A 17,626-nucleotide genomic window follows, 5' to 3' on the forward strand; every position below is an offset into this window, starting at 1 on the left:
CTTCTTAGCTGCAGCATGTGGACTCTTAGTTGCGGCATGCATGCGGGATCTAGTTCCCCGACCAGGGAATCGAACCCGGGCCCCCTGCTTTGGGAGCATGCAGTCTTACCCATTGGACCACCAGGGAAGTCCCTCTTCTAATTTTAATATTCTACTTTCTCTAACTATAAAGTAGTGGTAGGCTAGTGGTTTGGGATCCACTGCGACAGTCTGAGAAGTAAGAAAAAGAGCGACAGGCAAGGATAACCCTGCATCATGTTCTCCCTTTCATACGTCCTCATTTATACTCTGTCATCATGTCCTTATATACTGTCAGACCATCAGGTAACAGCTCTTTAATTATTTTCTTCCAACGACAACCTGGACCCCAGCTCCAGTCTGGACCAGGACACCAGCGCACTCAGGACAGGGAAATTGTTACCGAGTCCAAGCTCGCTCTGCTAGCTGCACGACAGGCCAATAAATTGGAGACGAGGTGTTGAGGGAAGGAATGCAAAGCCGGCCGACCAAGGAGATGGCAGAATAGTGTCTCCGATAAATCATTTTATCAGGGTTTGGATGCCAGTTTCTTTTATAGCCCAGAGAGGGGGAGGAGATGAGGAAGTAAAGTAAAAAGGCCATAAATTTTGCAAGTATCCCTTGGAATGGCCAGCCTTGGTGAGGGGATGTGTTAATTTCTTCTTTCTTGCAGCCATCCACAGGTGGGCAGGGTTCCCTGAAGCAGGCCATTATGTCTGATTATAGTAACAAAACGCAAAGCAAAGGTTAAAGTCAAAGAAACAGATCGAACATGGAGTCCGATTTAGCTCTTCCTGTTAAAAAATGAAATGGAGTTTGTGAGGGTGTCTCATCCAGACACTGAAGATGAGGCGTAGGGTGCTCAGTGAGGGATCAAGACCTATTTGGAGTGGTAGTGGGGCTCAAATGCTCCTCCTCTGGGACCGCAGGCTTAGCTGCGCTTTGGGGGCTGGGAGTTTTGAGTGGAAGGAATTCCTTGTTGGTGCTTTTATGCTCAGAGCCACCAGAGGGCAGCAGAGGTCGTCATAGACCATTTCCAGGCAGGAGAAACGTTATTCTGAGTTCGTCCCAGCTTTTTCAATCCACTTTGAGAAAAAGTTACATAGCTGGGTCTATGCTCCAGATCCCTACTGAATTACATGTAATAAAGTAAGACCTAACATTATGGCCTTCCTTTTCATATGATGTGGAATGCTTCTGCACTTTTGGTAACATTTATCTTGGGGACATTATCCATTATGTTGTATCAATGTTTCTTGTACCAAAGTCACAGAGCAAATTCCTTGCGGAGCTCAAGATCAGAAGTTTCCCTCTCATGATAAACTGTTACGAGAATGGGAAATAATTTACTGGACATCTCTTATGTTGCTATCGAGAGATGATGTTTCATTCTGGCTACCAGGAAGCCAAGAGCTTGTTTTTTTTTTTTTTTTTTTTTAATTGGAGTAGAGTTGCTTTACAATGTTGTATTAGTTTCTACTGTACAGCAAAGTGAATCAGCTATACGTATACATATATCCCCTCTTTTTTGGATTTCCTTCCCATGTAGGTCACCACAGAGCATTGAGTAGAGTTCCCTGTGCTAGGCAGTAGGTTCTCATTAGTTATCTATTTTATACATAGTATCAGTAGTGTATATATGTCAATCCCCATCTCCCAATTCATCCTACCCAAGAGCCTGGGTTTTGGAGCCAGGGCTGGGTTTGAATTTAGACTCTTTGTTGCTTATTATCTCTATGCAAAATGAATGAGGATAATAACATTATCACTTTGCCCACCTCACAAGATTTCTGGGAAGAGTCAACATTGGCAGGCGGATTCTTACCCAGTGCGCCACCAGGGAGGTCCCCCATCCCAGATATTTTGATTCAGTAGGTCAAAACTAGGGCAGGCCAAAGAAGCTGCTTGTTTATTTATTAGTAGTTATTTTAAAAGTGCTCCTCAGGGGATTCTAGTAGATGATCTGGTTTGGGGATCTCTGAATTAGAAGTTTGTGAAAATGAAACCGAGCAGGACCCTGTGGGGCTTCTGGGCACGGAAGCCTTTCTGTGTCCCCCCAATTCTTGGTAATAGGCTTCAGCCTCCATGACCTTCCCTGAGTCCCAAAGGGCAGATTCAAACAGTTGCTAATCAGGGAAGGGAGGGGATGCAGAGACAAGGAAGGAGCAGCGGAGAAACTGTAGTGCAGCCTTGGGGCAGGTTCCCAGTTCTGCCTCAAGGGATGCACATAACAATATCTTTGAGCTCTTCTGCAGAACTAAAACCCCCAACAGATGGAAGATAAACTACTTGATGAGGCATCCTTCATTCCAGAGAGAAAGTCATAGTTTGATAACATCGAGAACCATAAAAGCTCATCAGGAGACCGCCTGAGGCCAGACGAAACAGGCCCTGCACACACCCTGATCTTTATTAGCGGCCCACTCCTCACCAAATTCCCCTCCCCGCCTTTGCCAGGCAAAACAATAAAGCTATTCTTTTCTACTTCACCCAAAACTCTGTTTCCGAGATTCCATTTGGCATCAGTGCGCAGAGGCCAAGTGTTCAGCATCAAAAGCCCCTCTCAGCTACAAGGATCTGTGAGCCCAATTCAATAAACTTTTCTCTTTTTTTGGCCGTGCAGTGCGGCAAGCCAGATTTTAGTTCCCTGACCAGGGATCAAACCCCTGCCCCCCTGCAGTGGAAGCATGGAGTCTTAACCACTGGACTGCCGGGGAAGTCCCGTCCTAATTCAGTAATCTGAAATGTTCATCTAGCCTTTACCATTCTCTTGTTTTTCTTCAGCTTTCCCATTTGTTCAGAGCTGTTTATATGCTTGGAGTCATGAGTCTTTTTTGTTATTCCTTTTCTCCTCCCTCTCCCCCTTCCTTCATCTCTTCCTTTTCCAGTTTATTATCTTTTGAAAAAACTGCATAATCATTGCTGAGATATCCAAACAATACAGAAAAGTTCAAAGAGGAAGATCTCCTGGCCCATAGATAACCGTCACAAGTGTTGATATGGGTAGCAATCAGGGGAAGTGCCTGTGGTTCTGTAATATAGGCGTTTGTCATTCAACAGTATGTCATAGAGAGCCGTGATTTTTAATTGTTAAAGTATTCTGTTTCCTTAACTATTTATTAATTTTTTAATATTTAACAAGGATTTTGCTGTTTCCCATGATCTTTGCCAAATGGTTTCAAAGGCTTTTATTTTCAATTTTATTTCAATGAAGCCAATAAGTGTTTTAGGTGACAAAGCCTCTATCTTTTTGCAACACTTCTTGGGCTTGCAGATAAGATTGCTATTGATTTTTCTTGATATAGAGTGTTCTTGGTTTCAATGTTAAGGTTCTTCTGTTCTGCGTTGATCCATTTGATATGGCGCTTATGTCTTTCCATTTTTAGAGTTCTCCCAGTTAAAATTATTTTCCTTTATTTATTTATTATTATTATTTTTGGCCATACCTCGCGGCTTGCGGGATCTTAGTTCCCTGACCAGGGATCGAACCCGGGTCCTGAGCAGTGAAAGCACTGAGTCCTAACCACTGGACTGCCAGGGAATTCCCTTTTTTTTCCCCTTTAAATACAGGGTTTTCTTTCGAGCATTCTCTCATCCAAGGCCACATAAAATGAACAACTTGCTCCCTTCTCTTCCCCTTGTTTTCTTCTGCCTTCTTAGCGCTGAAACTCAAAACCAAAGCAAACACGCCTCAGTCTCCATCAAATAGCCCAGACCATCAGGGTCCCTAAGAATGAACAGTTGAAGGTACTCAATGCAAAAGTTACACTTATACTGAAATGAAAATAGTATCTTTCTAGTTTTCCTGATTACAAATTCTGGTTAAGTTCATTAAGGCTGAACTGTTTAAATTAGTTTGCTCATGCTTTAAGTGCATGTTTAACCTAGCAACTGAGTGAGCCTGCCTTGCCCTGGAATGAAGCCCTCATCCAACTGGGTAGTTGTGTGTTAAGGTTCTTGGTAACAGCAACAGAAAGATGCTGGCTAACTCATGCAAATGGGAGTGTGCCGGAACAATATCGGAGCTCACATGACTCATGGGAAGCTGGGCCTCCATGGTTGGAACTGATGCACCCTGGAGGGTCAAGAGGGAGAAAGCATCATCTAGGCAGGAATGTCATCTAGGTTGGGTCCCAGTGGCACTACTGTGGGCAGTTTGGTAGGCATGGCTGGCCCTGCTGTGGTTGGTTGCCAGGCCCTTCCTTGTGTGGAGGCTGCCAGCCCACTTGTAGGTGGGGCTGGGTCCTGGGGCAGCTGGCTTCCTGGTCCAGGGGGTCCCAGGGCTAGTGCCTGCCTGCTGGTGGGTGGAGGGGCCCCTGCAGAGAGGAAGGAGTCCAAACTGGTGTTTGCCAGCACCAGTGTCCTCGTGGTAGGCTGAGCTCCAAAAAATGGCTGCTGTCAGTGTCTATGTCCTACCTTCTCTCCAGGAGGCTTTCCAAGATCAGCAAGTGGGTCTGACCTCGGCTTCTTTCAAATTACTGCCTCTGCACTGGGATTCTGAGCGTATGAGATTTTGTGCCCTTGAAGAGTGGAGTCTGTGTTTCCTTCAGCCCTCTGGCTTTCCTGTATACAAGTCTTACTGGCCTTCAAAGCCAGACAGTTCTGGGGGTTCATCTTCCCGATGCAGGACCCCCAGGCTGGGGAGATTGATTTGGGGCTCAGATGCTTTGCTCCTTGGGGGGAACCTCTGTAATTGCGATTATCCTCCTGTTTGTGGGTTGCCTACCTGGCAGTGTGGGTCTTGACTATACCGTGACTCCGCCCCTCCTACCCATCTCATTGTGGTTCCTCCTTTCATCGTGGAAAATCTTTTCTGCTAATCTTTAGGCCATTCTCAGAGATAGTTGCTCAGTAAATAGTTGTGATTTTGGTGTGCCAGTGGGAGGAGGTGAGCTCATGGTCTTCCTATTCTGCCACCTTGGCCACACCCTCCCCAAACCTTCACCCTCATTTGTGATGACCAACTCTCCCCAGATATTGACACATGTCCTCTGGGGGAAAAATGGCCCCTGGTTGAGAACTTAGATCCTAACTGATGTGCTGCCCCTTCGTGGTGAGATGTGTAGACAAAAGATCTGTTTCCTAGACTTCTGACTTGTGTTGTGGTTAGCAGGCACCTGGAACCAACCCTCATAAGACACTAGAATGGAGGAAGAGGATTCCCTGGAAGGAAATAGGCTGCTACTAGGAAAGAGAAAGGGATACTAAACAGCTTGCTTGAAGTCCTTAGGGCCATAAAGATCCCTGTTAAGAACCTTTCACATTTTATGGGTCCAAGTCATAGATGGCTGATGCAGGAGAAACTTTCATTCTAAGAAGTAATGTCAGGGAATTCCCTGGTGGTCCAGTGGGTAAGACTCTGCGCTCCCAATGCAGGGGGCCCGGGTTTGATCCCTGGTCGGGAAACTAGATCCTGCATGCATGCTGCAACTAAAAGTCCGCGTGACACAATGAAGATCCCGTGTGCTGCAACTAAGACCCGGTGCAGCCAAAATAAATAATAAATAAATAAACATTTAAAAAAAAGGAAGTTATGTCAGGGACCTCCTTGAGGGTCCAGTGGTGAAGACTCCACGCTTCCACTGCAGGGGGCATGGGTTCGATCCCTGGTTGGGGAAACTAAGATCCCACATAACACGTGGCCAAAAGAAAAAAACAAAGAAAGAAAAGAAGTTATGTCAGCTAGATCTCCTTTCCTGACAGCTTCCTGATTTTTCACAGGTTAGTACTTGTGAAATGAGAATATACATGGCCAAGTGGTCTCTTTTTTTTTTTTTTTTTGTGGGAATTCCCCCAAGGGGTCTTGTTAACATGCAAATTCCACTGTTCTCAGCTGGGGCCCAGGATCTGCATTTCTAACAAGCTCCCAGGGAGTGCTGGTGCTGCTGGCTTTTTTTTTAAAATTGTCCTTCTTATATTCTTTTTTTTTCCCCACCCATTTAATTAAAATTCACAAAAGTCATTCTTTGGAATACCAGAATATAGTTCTGAGAGACTTTCAAGGAAATGATACTTGAGTCTTTATATAACACTGTGTTTCACAATAGTCAGAGGGAGGAAAGTCTTCAGAATCCATGAATGGGCACCAGGTAGGTTATAACCATGATGTCAGGCCTGGAACAATATATATATATATATATTTTTTTAATTTTATTTATTTATTTATGGCTGTGTTGGGTCTTCGTTTCTGTGCGAGGGCTTTCTCCAGTTGCGGCAAGTGGGGGCCACTCTTCATCGCGGTGCGTGGGCCTCTCACTATCGCGGCCTCTCTTGTTGAGGAGCACAGGCTCCAGACGCGCAGGCTCAGTAATTGTGGCTCACGGGCCCAGCTGCTCCGCGGCATGTGGGATCTTCCCAGACCAGGGCTCGAACCCGTGTCCCCTGCATTGGCAGGCAGATTCTCAACCACTGAGCTACCAGGGAAGCCCTGGAACAATATTTTATATGGACTCAGAACTGTCGGGATGCTAGACTCTGACTCAACACCCAGAGGCTACTTTCTTGTTTCATTTGTCCTTTTCTGCACAGGATTAATTCCTGGGTGAGGGGCTATGGTGACATCTCTAACCTATGCTTTCTTCCAACTGCTGAGGTTTCTCCAATGCTGTTCCCATAGTCCAGAGGCAGGGATTCAGCACATTCACATGTGGCTTTACCCTAAGCTATAGTTCCCCCTACTGTTTATGGCCCGTAGCATATTGACCTTCTTTACTCATATCTCTGAACTCATTTGTGAGGCTGGGTCCTTGATGAGACTATGAATAAGGCAGTTAGGGCAAAGGGGAATGATCCTCTATACTCTGACTGTAGAGGTTCAGCTTGGTTTAAGACTTGTACTTCCCAGCTGTAAAGTCACAATTTCTGTATTGCTGGCCCTTGGGGCACCAGAGATATTTCCCTAGCATATGAGCATTGTTGGGGGTTGGATGCTCATTGACTGGGGGCAGAGGAAATAATTTAATGATGATTGTTTTTGTGCCACTTACATGGAAATCCACTGGGGTCAGTGACAAAATACAGAAACAAACTCAGTTTTGGAAGGTCATGCCAAGGAGATAGCAACAATGATTGCCTTTATACAGACTGACTCATTACATGGCTAGGTTGGTACCTCGGAGAGGTCACTTGTTTATGTTGGAGGAATCTAGGATGGGAGAGATGAGTGAATTTAGATCAGGGCTGACATACAGGAAATTTTCATTTAAAATTTTATATATCTAATCAACAGGAAAGACAAAGCTGGGCAAGGAAATTAGTAAGAATTCTGAATTCAAAAACCTTCAAGCAGTATAGTCCAATTTATTTACTCAGAATAATTTGGGCATAATTCTTCATGAAGAATATTTCTTTTTCCTTGTTTCTTCCTTCTGTCGTATTAAGCTGATTTTCCTTAACTTCTGTCACTGTTAACAAATAAACAAATTTAGTGATTCATACAATCATTGGAAGAATCAATAGTTCCTTTACACGTTAGCAGAACTTCATAGCTGTTTTTAATACTAATACTCTCTCCTGATCCATACATCTATCCGTAAAATATTAGTGAGCAAATCTAGTGCTAGACCCTGAGGAGAGACAAGTTAATAAAGTGATGTTTGTGCTCTTGAGCATGTCTATAGTTTAGCCATTCACTATAGATGTTGAACCGTGGTATTTGTCTTCGCCTACTCTCCACACTCCCATAACTTCTCTTTTAACTGCAACCATATGGCGTTGGACAGGATCTCCAAGACCTGAGGCCATCATGGTAGTAGTGACATGCTGGGGGAAGAACTCAGAGGGTCTGGATCTATGTCATTTTTCTAAGTGAACTTAGCAAGTCATTAACTTCTCTGGGCCTCAATTTTGACAATTTCAAAAGACTAAATGACTTGAGACATTGAAATTTGTGCCTATGACTGACTGTCCCCAACCCAAGTATAATGTCTTGTCACCTTGCTCCATTTCTCCTCACCTCTCACTCGATTTTTCTGGAAAAACCATGGTTCCAGGACTTCCCTGGTGGCACAGTGGTTAAGACTGTGTGCTCCCAATGCAGGGGGCCGGGGTTTGATCCCTGATCAGGGAACTAGATCCCACACGCATGACGCAACTAAGAGTTCGTATGCCAAAACTGAGGGGCTGGCGAGCTGCAACTAAGGAGCCTGCCTGCTGCAACTAAGATCCAGCTCAACCAAATAAATAAATAAGTAAATAAAATAAATATATATATTAAAAAAAGATGTGTGAGTGGTCCAAAAATGGTGTATACTGTTAGTAAGGAGACTGCTGAGTACACACCAAGCTTTAACGTGCAGGCTGGTAAATGCCAAAACACAGTTACCCAGCAAGAAGTGCCTTCAAACTTCCTTCCTGATCCAAAAATCTGAGGTCTCGGGACTTCCCTGGTGGTCCAGTGGGTAAGACTCTGCGCTCCCAATGCAAGGGGCCTGGGTTTGATCCCTGGTCAAAGAACTAGATCCCACATGCATGCTGCAACTAAGAGTTCACATGCCACAACTAAGGAGCCAGTGAGCTGCAACTAAGGAGCCCTCCAGCTGCAACTGAGACCCAGCAGAACCAAATAAATAAATTAATTAACCCCCCCCCCCCACAAACCATGGTTCCTAGTATTTGGTGTCGTTGGAATTGAAGGAGGGGGTGGCTGAGAGATCTACCTTTCAGGAAGACAAAATTTTTCACAGAGATATTTTTGTTTAAAGTTGTTTCTGTTGCCTCCGCAGCCAGTGAACACGAAGGGCTCGCACATGTATGTCAAGGTGTTGTAGTAGTATCTGGTCAAAGTTAGCTTACAGGTGCCGGCCATTGGAGGGTAGTTGCAGACATCTGCGCAGGAGAATGCCAGAGTCAGGTTATCTTTTCTATGGCCAAGTTGGCATTCTTCTCCTCACGGACTCAGCCTACTAATGCCCATCAACCCACGGGAATCTGCCTGATCCTTGAACATTGGGAGATTTCCTTGAGCATAAATTTCGCTGTGTATGTGATATGGGGCAATGATTCTAGTTGGAGCCTGGGTCTGTGACTCAGATACACAGCTGGAGAAGGACAGTAAGGTAGCTCTACTACCTTAGAGATGAAAGCAGGAAAGACCTGAGGCTTTCTCCATTTATCACAGTACTCCTTCTGGATTTTAAATCTATCTCACTTCCTGATTCTCCACATGCTTTCCCATGTGGAAAGCATCTCCCAGGGACACAGGTCAGAGCCCTGACTTTCACCTCCATAGTGTCTCTGCAAACATACAAGCTAAAAAGGCCTTTGACCCTCTCCATCTATTCCGTAAGGGTAGGCTTAAAATGCCCAGTCTGGCAGAAGATGTTCCTCTCCTCCACCAGAGTGTGTGTCCTCCTCCATCCAGCCTCCCTTTTGGCCTACCCATTCACACTCACCTTGTCTCACTGAGACCATGGAGATCAGTGGTTAGAGCAGGAGCAATGATGACCATATTGGAGACAAAGAAGGAGTTAATATCAGTCTTCTGGAAGTTCAACTACAGCCCTTATCCACAATGAGGAATTTGCTCTGTTTACCCTGAGTATTTCATGCATGTCCGTCAGAATGTGAATCAAGCAAATTAATTTAAATAAGTAGAATGTGAGTGCCCTAAGTCTGTGAATGATAGCTTCTGCTTCCCTGTATCTGTGGAATATAACACAGTGGTCCTGTATGTATGTGTTAAATAGAATTGAAACTCACCTAGTACACACACATACACACACACTCTCACTCTCACACACATATATCCCACCAATAAAGGAATTTCCTGGACACTCCAGATATCGACAATTTTCATAATCTCCACTCCTCTTACACTGAAATCTCTTGGAAAAAACTTAAGTCGATTGTATTTTCTGTCTTCCTCCTTCTCCCGTCCTCAGGCAGAACTCAGTGTAACTCCCCAAATCAGATGCTCTAGAGCCATATGGTTTGAGATAGAAGGAGGACTTGATTCCTGCTTATTGGCAGCAACAACCTCTGGGCTGCCTAGACCCCCTTCTCCTTCACAGTGTCCTCCTGGGTGTCCCCTCCTATTTTGCCTTACTTCCAAGATATCCACTTTCACACAATTGTCTTCTGAGAGCTGGAGGAAAGATGAAACCTGAAGGTGTGTGGAGGGCCATGGAAAAGATGAGGCCCAGAGAAAAGTGAATCCATTCAGACTTCATGGTGTTGCCGTTAGTAGATAGGAGAGTCCTGGACTGGGCTGATATTATATATTGCGGGCAGAGCTCCTTCTCTTGAGAGGAGGTGAACCCATCTCTCTGATTCCATCTCCTCGGGGCCTGTGCCTGGGCAGGGTTTTGGTGCATCCAGAATTAGCCTAGTGGGCAGGACAGTAAGTGCTTGGGTACCCAGCCATGTAGGTTGCAAGGTCACGGTTTGTCAAAGCTCTGTGGTGAACCTCAGCCTCCCCATCTCACCTCCACATCAAGGGATCATGATGACTCATGCTCAGGACGTCAGCATCACATCAGTATCTCAATAATGAACAGTTGTAGATGAATTATTATCCGTGCTTTAATATATAAATGTAAACATTGGAAAATCAGTTAATGTAGCCTTGAACTTAAACTGGAAGGAAAATAGCAAAATAAATATAAAATAAGATATTGATGAGGATAGTAATTGAAATGAATGAATTAGAAAAAAAGAAACACTAAAACTGCCAAAAAAAATGAGAAGTTTGTACTTTAAAAGCACCATCAAAATGACAAAACTTTGACAAGCATGGTTAAGAAAAACAGAGAAGAAATAAACATCTTCAATAAAAAGAATGTGAAAAGGATAGAACTCAAACATGGAGGAGATGAAAAATTTACTAGGAAATGTTTTGTGTGTGTTTTTATGGTTAAAAGTATAAAAATCTCCATAAAATGAAATTAGTCAAACGGACTCAGTACATAACAAAATGCCTAACTTCATTTGTAAACATGCATGCAGTTTAAATAAATGCCGATTTTACTGGTGAGATGAGTGATTATACTGGTAAGTTTGATCAAACATTTGTTAATCATTTTCTGTATCTTTTAAACCCCCTTACTAGAAAAATATTTAAAAATTACAGAAAAATAAAAAGGTATCTATCCCTCTCAATTTTTTTTAAATAAATGCCTTTATTTTTATTTATTTTATTTAAAAAAATTTAATATTTGATATCTATAGATGGTTTATTTTATTTTATTTTTTGGCCACGCCGGGCAGCATGCGGGATCTTAGTTCCCAGACCAGGGATCGAACCCGTGCCCCCTGCATTAGGAGCGTGGAGTCTTAACCACTGGACCGCCAGGGAAGCCCCTCCCTATCAACTTCTTTATTGACTTGGAGAAAGTAAAGAATGTCACGTCTCTCAATCCCTCCCTTCAATCTCCAACTTTTCCCCATATGCTTAGAAACTTACTTCTAGGTTTCAGTGTTCTTCGCTCCTCCAAATGCTAGAATCACCATTTTGAGGGTAAATTATGTTTTAGTCGTCTACTACCCATGCCTCCCAAGGTGGGAACAAATCAGTCAGTATATGTTATACAGGAAATGGAATGCCAGTTAATTCATTAAGTGTGTTTCATTAAGATAGCTTCTATCTTAGTTTAAAAAAACCAAAGACATAATTGAAATCATGCTATGCAGATGCATCTGGGACTTTTTTTTTTTTTTAATTTATTTTTGGCTGCGTTGGGTCTTCATTGCGGTGCGCGGGCTTCTCATTGCGGTGGCTTCTGCCGTTGCGGAGCCCGGGCTCTAAGCCTGCGGGCTTCAGTAGTAGTGGCTCGCGGGTTCTAGAGTGCAGGCTCACTAATTGTGGCGCGTGGGATTAGTTGCCCCACGGCATGTGGGATCTTCCCCGACCAGGGCTCGAACCTGTGTCTCTTGCATTGGCAGGCAGATTCTTAACCACTACGCCACTGGGGAAGCCCTGGGACTTACTTTTATCCCTTAACATTATATTGCTGAGCTTTTAAAATAGCTACATGGATTACATCAATGTATCATAATTTAGTTTTTTGGTATTAATGGCCAATTAGATAGTTTTTTAAGATTTTATCGAAATATAGTTGATTTATAATGTGGTGTTAATTTCTGCTGTACAGCAAAGTGATTCAGTTATATATATATGTATATATATGTGTGTGTATATATAAATATTCTTTTTCATATTCTTTTTTTTTCTTTTTGGCTGTGTGGCACGGCACATGGGATCTTAGTTCCCTGACCAGGGATCAAACCCGCACCCCCTGTATTGGAAGGCGGATTCTTAACCACTGGACCACCAGGGAATTCCCTCATATTCTTTTCCATTATGGTTTATCATGGGATATTGAATATAGTTCCCTCTGCTATGCAGTAGGACCTTGTTATTTACCCATCCTATATACAAGTTTGCATCTGCTAATCCCAAATTCCCAGTCCTTCCCTCCCCCCCCACACCTTGGCAACCACAGGTCTGTTCTCTATGCCTGTGAGTCTGTTTCTATTTTGTAGATATGTTCATTTGTCTTGTTTTATTAATAGATTCCACATATAAGTGATATCATATGTTATTTGTCTCTCTCTCTCTCTTTTTTTTTGACCGTGCCACACAGCATGCGGGATCTTCCCCTGACCAGGGATTGAACTCATGCCCCCTGCATTGGGAGCGTGGAGTCTTAACTACTGGGCCACCAGGGGAGTCCTGTCTTTCTCTTTCTGACTTACCTCGCTTAGTATGACAATCTCTAGGTCCATCCATGTTGCTGCAAATGGCATTATTTCATTCTTTTTTATGGCTGAGTAATATTCCATTGTATATAGGTACCACATCTTCTTTATCCATTCATCTGTCAATGGACATTTAGGTTGTTTCCATGTCTTGGCTATTGTAAATAGTGCTGCTATGAACATAGTAGATTGTTTTTGATAGATAATTACAAATAATGCTGTAGTGAATATTCTCGAACATGGATCTTTATGTACAACTATTTCTATGACAAATTTTTAGAGGTGAGCTTCGGGGTCAAAAGCATGTATTATACATTATAAAATTCAGCAGATATTACCCAGTTCATCACAGCCTTGCCAACGCTCATTTATCTGTAAATTTAAAGGGTGAAAAATGGCAGACCATTAACTTATATTTCCCTGACTACTAGTGGGGATGAGATTATTTTAGCATGGTTATTGACATTTTGAATTTGTGAATTGCCTTGCCTCTTCTTGCACTTTGGTTATTTTTATCTTGGGATATCTTTTTTCTTACTGATTTATGAGAGTACTTTATAAATTATGAGTCTTAATTTGCTGTAAGTGTTTTCTCCCAGGATATTATTTGCCCTCTCATCCTGTTGTGGTTTCTTCAATTGTGTACTTTTAATGTTTATATAATTATATACATATAGTTATATGATGAAATCTGTCATTCATAAATACATGAACACACAAACATAGGAGCTTCTGAGTTTTCTGTCTTAGAAAGTCCTCTATCACTCCAAATTTAGAAAAATGTTTTCATATATTTTCTTCTATTAGTTTATCATTTTATTTTTTTTACATTTACAACCTTAATATATTTGATATTTATTTTTGTATAAATGTGTGGAGTAGGGATCTAATTTGACTACCGTATCAAATGAACAGCAAATTGTCTGATCATTTATTGAAGGATATATAAAATTTCCCTTGATTTGAAATGCTACTTCATCATTTTCTCAATTATACTTGGATCACTTTCTGGATTTTCTATCTCATTTATCTATGAATGTTTTTATTCCTGTACAACTACCACACTGCTTTTAAAAAATTGAGATATAATTTACATGCTCACAAATTTAAGAGTTTTTAGCACAGTCACAAATTGTGCAACTGTCACCACTATTTAATTCCAGAACATTTTCACCACCCCAGAAAGAAAACTCATACACCATTCTCCCATTGCCCTAGCCCCTGGCAACCACTAATCTACTTTCTGTCACTATAAGTTTGCCTTGTCTGTATATTTCACATAAATGGAATCATACAATTTAGGGACTTTTGTGTCTGGATCCTTTCACTTAATCTTTCCTTTCCCTTTCTCTCTCTCTTTTTTAAAAAAGATATTTGAAATAAAACTTAATTCTGATTCTAAACGAAAGGGAAGAATGACAGTAACAAGATTTCACCACTGAATATTGTGATGTGATAGTAGCAATCTTCTATTCGACACTAAAGGAATAAACAGCTGCATTCTAAAACAGCTAAATATGCAGTTCCAAAAAAAAAAAGAAGGTATTTTTAAAACTGCCACATTCACTCTGAAGCCTGTCCTTCTCCTTCAGCACCCCAAAGGTTAAGCACATATCCTGCTCAACTTATATAATAATAAAGTGGCAAACATGCTGCACCACTGACATCATAGGACAGTTGCCTGTAAAACTAGACTTCTGACATTGTTCTCCAGACTCATTTTCTCACAGGTCGTCATCCTCATTTGGGTGAACAGTTGTCTGAGCAACCTCTCAGTCATGCTCATGTTACACAGCCAAAGCCAGGTGCATGACAGTCTGGTAGGGCAAGAGTAGGCATGCCACAAACTCCAAGTTAGGGTCTCTAATTAATTTTCTAGCCAGCCAGAGGAAGGGCTTTTCAAAGTTGAATTTACTTAGGACAGAAATTTCATAGTACTGAAATTTCTTTTTTTAAAAAAATATTTATTTATTTAATGGCTGCATTGGGTCTTCGCTGCTGCGCGCAGGCTTTCTCTAGTTGCAGCAAGCAAGGGGCTACTCTTGGTTGTGGTGCGCGGGCTTCTCATTGCGGTGGCTTCTCTTGCTGCGGAGCACAGGCTCTAAGCGTGCGGGCTTCAGTAGTTGCGGCACGTGGGCTCAGTAGTTGTGGCTGGCGGGCTCTAGAGCGCACGCTCAGTAGTTGTGGCGCATGGGCTTAGTTGCTCCGTGGCATGTGGGATCTTCCTGGACCAGGACTCGAACCCGTGTCCCCTGCATTGGCAGGCAGATTCTTAACCACTGCACCGCCAGGGAAGTCCCTGAAGATTCTTTTTTAGTGGAAGACAATTTTGTCTTACCTTTCCTGTCCTTAATATCCACTTTGTTGCCATACAGCACAGTGGGGGTGTTTTACATACTCCTACGAGATCTCCATGCCAGTTAAGCACATTCTTGTAGGTAACTCTTTTTTTTTTTTTAAATTAATTAATTAATTAATTAATTTATGGCTGTGTTGGGTCTTCGTTTCTGTGCGAGGGCTTTCTCTAGTTGCGGCAAGCGGGGGCCACTCTTCATTGCGGTGCGTGGGCCTCTCACTATCGTGGCCTCTCTTGTTGCGGAGCACAGGCTCCAGACACGCAGGCTCAGCAGTTGTGGCCCACGGGCCCAGTTGCTCCGTGGCATGTGGGATCTTCCCAGACCAGGACTCGAACCCGTGTCCCCTGCATTGGCAGGCAGACCCTCAACCACTGCACCACCAGGGAAGCCCTCTTGTAGGTAACTCTTGATGTTACATCCAACATTATAATGCACACTGGGCTTAGATATAATAGCCATCTCTCAGTCCACCAAATTTCTTCTGACCAACTGACCATACATTGAACTTAATAGATCCTCTGCTGGTATGGAACACAAGGGGATGGACCTCAACACCCAAAGTAGCTGCATACTTCTTCTCAAATTCACCAGTCAAATGATGTTTCATGAAAATAGTTTTTCCAGTAACACCATCACCAACCAGTATAAGTTTGAACTGAACTCGGGGTTCTCCTTGGGCAGTCATTGTGATATTTCTTCCAGAAGCATCTCTGTGCCCCATCTTAACATAATATTTTTAAGGTTCATCCATGTTGTAGCATGTATCAGTACTTCATTCCTTTTTATTGTTAAATAATATTCCATTGTATGAATATAGCACATTTTGTTTACCCATTCATCAACTGATGGGCATCTGGTTTATTTCCATTTTTTGGCAATTATGAATAAAACTTTTTCTTTTTTTGGCTGACTGCAGGGCTTGCGGGATCTTAGTTCCCCAACCAGGCATCAAACCCGTGCCCCCTGCAGTGGAAGCATGGAATCGTAACCACTGGACCTCTAGGGAATTCCCTCCACTTTCTTGTTAGTGCCCTTTAAAGCACAATTTTTAAAAATTTGATGAAGACCAATGTATCTATTTTTTCTTTTGTCACTTGTACTTTTAGTGTCATTCTAACAAACCATTGCCTAACCCAAGGTGACAAAGATTTGCCTCTGTGCATTTTCTTCTAAGAGTTTTATAGTTTTGGCTCTTACAGTTAGGTCTTTGATCCATTTTGTGTTAGTTATTGTATATGATGTGAGGTAGAGGTCCAGTTTTACTCTTTTGCATGTGTATATCCTATCGTCCCAGCACCCAAGTGTTGAAAAAACGACTGAGTTCCCCATTGAATTATTTTGGCCCCTTTGTTGGAAATCAATTGATCAAAAATGTAAGAATTTATTTCTGGATGCTCAATTTTATTCAGTTGACCATATCAGGAGAAAATAGGGTTAATGTATCACAATAGGGTAAGTGAAGCAAACACCGAATTGCATAATACCATTGTATTAAGCAGTAAAGTTTAATAGAAGATAAAAAGCTTGAAATGTAGAAACATGAGGTGACTAGTCAGGCCTACCCCCCCGCGAGCTTTACTGAAGTACAGTTGATAAATAAAAATTATATTTAAGGTGTGGAACATGATGTTTTGATATACGTATACACTGTGAAGTGATAGCAAATTAACATATCCATCACCTCATATAATTACCATTTGTGTGTGTGTGTGTGTGTGTTGTGAGAATATTTAAGATCTACCTAGTAGAAGCTAAACTCTTGATGTCTATTCCTCACTGTTAGGCCAGGAGTCTGGAGGTGCCTTGCTCCATGGTTCCAACGGTGTCAACATTTTTGTTTAACTTACTAACTAGCCCAGCTCCCAATAAGGAGAAGGAAAACTGAATGGGAGAGGGTCTAGGCTATAATGAATTGAATAAATATCCCCCAGCATGCTGGAAACCTTGGTGTTTTGCATGAAGTATCTCTGTTATCATGTGCAGTGAAAGTCCTGCGCTGCATGTCTCTGGGGGAAGAAAGTGAGATGTTCCATTTCAGTGGAAAGCACACAGCACAAAATTTTAGATGAAAGAGGTGTGAGGCAGAAAACAATGAGCGTCATTAAATTTCCTTTATTTTTTTTTCCATTGCGTTTTCTGTTCTGTCTAGTAGAAAACTAACAATTGAAAGTTCTTGAGAAATGCTTGAGACACTCATGTACCCAGTAGCATTCCACCAGAGGGAAGGACTTTGTATCGGACCAGGCAATTTCATTGCAGTTATATTTCACTTCCGGCTAAGCCTCTTTTTTCTGTGGTGTCACAGCTTCCTTAACCCACATTTATGGGCTCAGTTGGAATTCTCTTTCATCTGGTAAAGCAGGAAAAGAAGGATTATATTTTTATCTAAAGTGAATGAGCCTATCAAGGGGGATATGGTTAATGCTTCACCGAAGGGTCTCTGAAGCCCTAGAGCATGTATTGTACATCATCTGAGGCGGTAAAGGTTCATGGAAGTTAGAAAGCATGAAAGCCTGAAAGATGGAAAGATTAAAAACTACCCAGGAAGTCCCACC

General features: G+C 42.4%; 1 pseudogene; it reads right to left on the bottom strand.

The window, feature by feature from the left end:
* Window positions 1-14,438: 14,438 nt before the first annotated feature.
* On the bottom strand, window positions 14,439-15,756 carry LOC118882064 (annotated as a pseudogene).
* Between the last annotated feature and the right edge of the window lie 1,870 nt (window positions 15,757-17,626).

The sequence above is a fragment of the Balaenoptera musculus genome, chromosome 15 (assembly GCF_009873245.2).
Source record: "Balaenoptera musculus isolate JJ_BM4_2016_0621 chromosome 15, mBalMus1.pri.v3, whole genome shotgun sequence".
Lineage (NCBI taxonomy): Eukaryota > Metazoa > Chordata > Mammalia > Artiodactyla > Balaenopteridae > Balaenoptera > Balaenoptera musculus.